This window comes from Aricia agestis, chromosome Z, assembly GCF_905147365.1.
Source record: "Aricia agestis chromosome Z, ilAriAges1.1, whole genome shotgun sequence".
Taxonomy (NCBI): Eukaryota; Metazoa; Arthropoda; class Insecta; order Lepidoptera; family Lycaenidae; genus Aricia; species Aricia agestis.
Window position 1 is genome coordinate 16,723,961 of NC_056428.1, and position 6,000 is coordinate 16,729,960.

At 34.9% G+C, this 6,000-nt stretch overlaps 1 protein-coding gene across 1 annotated transcript in view; it reads right to left on the minus strand.

Moving 5' to 3' along the window:
- LOC121739241 (allatotropin-like) overlaps positions 1–1,743 on the minus strand; it is a 43,282-nt gene extending 41,539 nt beyond the window's left edge. Inside the window, exon 1 of the mRNA XM_042131599.1 lies at positions 1,690–1,743. The gene's annotated coding sequence lies outside the window, so the exon portion shown is untranslated. The remainder of the gene's footprint in view (positions 1–1,689) is intronic.
- Positions 1,744–6,000: the final 4,257 nt, after the last annotated feature.

The following is a 6,000-nucleotide window of genomic DNA, read 5'->3' on the forward strand; positions in this document are numbered from 1 at the left end:
CAATCAAATACCACATCATAAAAGAAACACCTGTGCTAAATTTCCATCTTCAATTGATTTGGCCTGTCTGTTAATGTATTGGGCAATCACTCTTGGCTTTTTAAATATTAATACAGATATATTACATCCTTTTATTAACTACTAGCTGTCCCGATGAACTTCGTGTCACTTCCTTGCCTGGACTTCTACGAATATTTTAAGACTAAAATCAGCCCAATCCTTTCAGCCGTTTTCGATTTTAGCGTTACTAACACAATTGAAAATCTATTTTTATATATATAGATACCAGTTTGCTATGTTATACCTAGTACTACCGTTATGGCTAAGAATAATAAAGACAAAATAAGCCGTTCTGATTACTGGGCCTCCCAAAAAAATTCCCCACAACTTTATGATGTTTATAGTCAAGTTAAAAAATAATAAAGTTAATTAAATTATCCTGTAATTGTTAAATTAGTTACAAATGACGAGTTAACAATTAGAGGCTGGGTGTAATTATCTAATTATCGTTAATGGATTAATTTAGTTAATTTGAACGAATGTGTGATATCGAAATTGGGACCTGGAAGCCCATTTATTAATATTATTATTAGTCGAATTGAAGTGGTATTTATGATAATATAAAAGGGCTTAATTTTAACTATCGAGTGAGTTACCTTTCTTTTCACTCTACCTGTTGCTGGAAATCGCATTGAAGGCTGCTTATGAATTTTTAAGCGAATTATTAGTGAGTTTACGAGCAAATTATTAAGATTTTAGTCAATTTAAAAAGTTGTTGAATTTCTTATAATCTGTAATGGTAAGTTGTATTGTTATGATATTTTCGACTTTTTATTTATTTATCTCCGTGTTATTATCCTCACAGAAACTTTTATTTAAAAAGGATATTTTTATTTTCAACCATTTTAGAGTTTCGTGCCCAAAGGGTAAAAACGGAACCCTATTACTGAGACTTCGATGTCTGTCCGTCTGTTTCCAGGCTGTAACTCAAGAACCGCTATAGCTAGATTTGTGAAATTTTCACAGATTGTGTATTTATGTTACCGCTATTACAACAACAAATACTAAAAATGCAATAAAATTAATATTTAAGGGGGGCTCCCATACAACAAACTTGATTTTTTTTAGGTTCATTCGTAATCAATAATGGTAGAAGCTAAGCACTTGAAATTTTCACAAAATCTTAAATTATATTTTTACTTTAATAATTAATAATAAAATTTTAATTAAGTAAATATTTAAGGGGGGCTCCCATACAAAAAACACAATTTCTTGCCTACATTCGCTCTGTACTGGTACGAAACCCTTCGTGCGCAAGTTCGACTCGCACTTGGCCGATTTTTTCATTAACTCGTTTATTCTATATTCAGTAATTTCTCACTTACTTAAGATAAATTTAATTTGTCATTAAATAAATATGAATCAATCAAGTGCACTATTTTTACACAATAACTACGCCTCTGGTAAATCAACTAAAATGTTTCCTAAAACTCTTATAAAATTTGCCGCGTAGTTTTTCCATCTACTTGCAATTTTAATTAGCACGTGTAAAATACAAAAAAAACTTTTCAACTTTCACAGCTTTAAACTTAAAAGCGTTAAACAACATCTCTACGCCTATATCACTTTTATATTATACTTTGTCTATGACTTTTATACCTTATCGCGACACTAACTTACAGTACTTACCTGCGAGTAAGTCCGGTAACTCCCGCTGCGGCGTCAGTCAGAATGGCCAAGTCGGGCCGATCCCTCCGTTATATAGCTACAGGGCGCTACGAGGGCGCTACGAAGTCGCTACGGGGCTACGGCGTAGCGGTTGGTCTACGGCGTAGCGGCTCTACGCCCCGCGTAGGCGTGCGTAGGACTTTGATTAGTGCTCTAACTTTACTCTCTTTTAGCTTCTAAACCGTCTTCCGAAAATGATGGTTCTATATTCAGCTGTAAAAATTAAATAAAGCTTAGTTTCCTTAAAAAAGATAGATTACTTTGTAAGCGCATAATATGTTATTTTTTATTCCTATAAGTAACGTAGGAAAATTATCTGTTAAAGATATAAGAGAAGTGAAAAGTTTTAAATCCAAATTTTATGAGCTCCAAGATTGCCATCTTGTTGTAGTAGTAGTTATAGATAAAACACGTTTTACTCTGCTCCGGGTGGTGAATTACAAGCAATAGTGAAGCCTTATGATTAGAAGATAGAAAGCGCTTTGTTAAACTTAAATAAACAGCTTTTAAGATTCTAAACTAAGAAAAGCTTAAGTAAATAAATAAATCTTTGCATTCTAAACTTTGTTTAAATAAGTCCTTTCCATCTACATTCTATACTATTATTAAAAATGCGAAAGTGTGTCTGTTTGTCTCTTTGTTACCTCTTCACGCCCGATTTTGCTGAAATGGAGAAACGTTGAGTCCCGGGAAAGGACATAGGATAGTTTTGTTGCAAAAAGTACTGTTCCCGAGAAACAAGTGAACTTTGGCGCAACGAATTGCGAGGGTCATCTGGTCCTAGCATGATTTTAATAATTGCAAGGGACGAGGAAAACTTATAATATGTTTCTAGTTTGTTAGTTTTTCGATATCAAGTACATATACTTATTACTAGCCTAGATGACGCCCGCAACTCCGTTGCCCCAAAATTCGTTTATCGCGTGGGAACCGTACATTTTTTCGGGATAAAAAGTATTCTATGTCCTTTCCTGGTATTCCAAGTATCTCCATACCAAATTGCAGCAAAATCGGTTCAGCAGTTTGAGCGTGAAGAGGTAACAGACAGACAGACAGACGGACAGACAGACAGCCAGACACACTTTGGCATTTTTTGTATGGACGACGCCCGCAAATCCGATCCACCAAAACTCGTTTATTGCATGGGAACCACGCATTTTTCGGGATAAAAAGTACCGGGACTCAAAGTAGGTACCTATTTCCATAACATTGGTTAAGCCTTTTGAGATCGTAACGGTAACAGACAGATAGACTCACTTTCGACTTTACAATATTAGTATGAATATTGGATATATTTTAATTTAAAAAATCCACAACATATCATTTCTCATGATATAACTTTTACATTATTTATTAAATTGTGAATTATATAAGTGTACTAACATAGTTTTTAAGTCAAATTGTTACTAACACTATGGATCAATGGTCTGAAAATAAATGATTTTTATTTTATTTATTTATTTATTATAATAAAGAGTTTACTTATCGTTTGAACACTATTATCAACATTATTGGACGAATTATTTTCATATATTATATTAATATTACCTCAATAGGTATTTCATACACAATATATTTTATTTTTTATACGTGAAAAAAAAATCAAGCTGTTTTTGTAATTGTGCGAATAGGATATGTTTAAATCTAATAAATGTTTAATTATTTAAAATCTTATATATAAAATTCTCGTGTCATAATGTTAGGCCGCGTACTCCTCCGAAACGGCTTTACTGATTTTAACCAAATTTTATGCGCATATTCAGTGGGTCTGAGAATCGGCTACTGGGTACTTTTTATGGGTTGCGCCCCCCCAAACCTCCCCGCTACTGGAAATGTTGCTAAAACAAAACTGTGCCGTGACACGTTAGTGTTGAGTTTTCATTCTCATTTATTAGGAACATACTAAATTATTAATTAAAAGTGAAATTATTTTGCCGTCAGCTAAACATAAAGATTTCGAGTTTGACCCTGGCCCGTACAAACCCCCCCGCTCCTGGAAATGTTGCTAAAAAAAACTGTGTCGCGGCGTTAGTGTTGAGTTCTCATTCTCATATATTAGGAACATACTAAGTTATTAATTAAAAGTGAAAAAATGACATAAGCTAAACATAAAGATTTCAAGTTTGATCCTGGCCCCTACTTGGGGGGGGGGGGCGCAGCCCCTCTCCTGGAAATGTTGCTAAAAACAAAACTGTATCGCGGCGTTAATGTTGAGTTTTAATTCTCCTTTATTAGGAACAAACTAAGTTATTAATTAAAAGTGCATTTATTCTAACCTAAATTAAACTCTTAGTTCTTTGGGGGGCTCAGCCCTCCCCCCTACCCCACTCCTGAAAATGTTGCTTTAAACCAAAGGGTGTCGCGTCTTTAGTGTTGAGTTGTAATTATTCTACTATTTTAGGAACGAAGTAAGTTATTAATTAAAAGTGAATTTATTCAAACCTAAACTAAACATACTGAAATGTTGCTTATGACAAAATAATACAGCCTGGACATGGACAGACGGACAGGCTCATATTTTATCTCTGTGATCGGGTCCTGTTTTTACCCTTTGAGTAAGGGACCATTAAAAGGAGAAAATTATCCATCTCTGTTATTATACTATGCTAACGCGGACGAAGTCGCGGGCTACAGCTAGTAAGTATATAAAACTCAAAGGTGACTGACTGACAACTATACTGATATCAACGCACAGCCCAAACCACTGGACGGATCGGGCTGAAATTTTGCATGCAGGTAGATGTTATGACGAATGCATCCGCTAAGAAAGGATTTTGATAAATTCCAACCCCAAGGGGTTAAAATAGGGGGTGAAAGTTTGTATATAATAATACTTCTTAACGCGAGCGAAGCCGCGAGCAAAAGCTCGTACACTATATAATAGTTAGTAATGCAGTATGTTGCAGACAGTAACTACATTATAATTTTCCCGTAGGCCTGAGTGCCGGAGCGCACCGCCATAATGTAATACCAATGTTTATAGAAAACCAATAATACTGCTTGTTAGAGTTTATACATTAACATTATACAAATAAATATATTTATACGTGGGAGAGCCATGCTTCGGCACGAATGGGCCTCGACCGGAGAAATACCACGTTCTCATAGAAAACCAGCGTGAAACAGCGTTTGCGCTGTGTTTCGCCCAGTGAGTGAGTTTACCGGCGCGGCGGCCCAATTCCCTTCACTATCCTCCACTATTCCCTGCCCTTCCCATCCCTATTCTCCCCTATTACCCTTTTGCCTCCTAAAAGGCCGGCAACGCACCTGCAGCTCTTCTGATGCTGCGAGTGTCCATGGGCGACGGAAGTTGCTTTCCATCAGGTGACCCGTTTGCTCGTTTGCCCACTTCTTTCATATAATTTTATAGCAAAAATACTTGACGCGACGATGTTTGGTGACGATACAATAATAAAATACTATAGCAATAACTGTATTTTATCGATACAATATATTATATCGATGTAGTATCGATATAATAATAAAATACAATATTAGCAATAACTGTATTTTTTAATTTAAACAGATAAAACCGACTTCAAAGTTGTACATTATTGATAATTAAAACTCTCTATCTCGAAACCTACTAAACCGATTTTGATGAAACTTGCACTATTCCCTAAGTTGAACAATACCTAGTGCAACAAAAAAAGAATTACTGAAATCGGAACGTCGTCCCGTCATATCTTTTATAAAGTTTAAATTTTTCCAAAAGCTACGTCAGCGGGGCGGGGCAAATTCTATAAGGAAGTAAATTTTTTAAAATTTTCTAAATTCATTCAGGTAGATTTTTTAAAATTTTGTGTGTTTAAACCGTGAAAGTAGAAAGTTTAAATAAAGTTGCTCTTTCAGGGCTGCTACTTTCACAGTGAACTCTATACAAGGGTCACAGACACATTTAAAAGGATTATTACTTAGTCTTGTTACACCCTGTATAATTACGGAATTTCCTGTGCACCGACACAGTATGAATTGAGCCATTCAGCTAAAAGTTAAAACACGCATCACGTAAGAACTATAACCCGACGGATTTATGTTCGCGCTTTACAGCTGTCGTTATTGCTCTATAAATATGATAAATATCATAAATATTGACGTTTTATGGAACTACAGTTATGGCATGTCTATGATGATGATGATGGAAGCTATATGTAGCTTCCATCAGCATAGTCGTTAAAAAAACTTTTATTTTTATTTTAGGTGAGGACATAATCATATCTATATCTATATCTATATAATATACATACATATATACATATTATTAAACAAAGT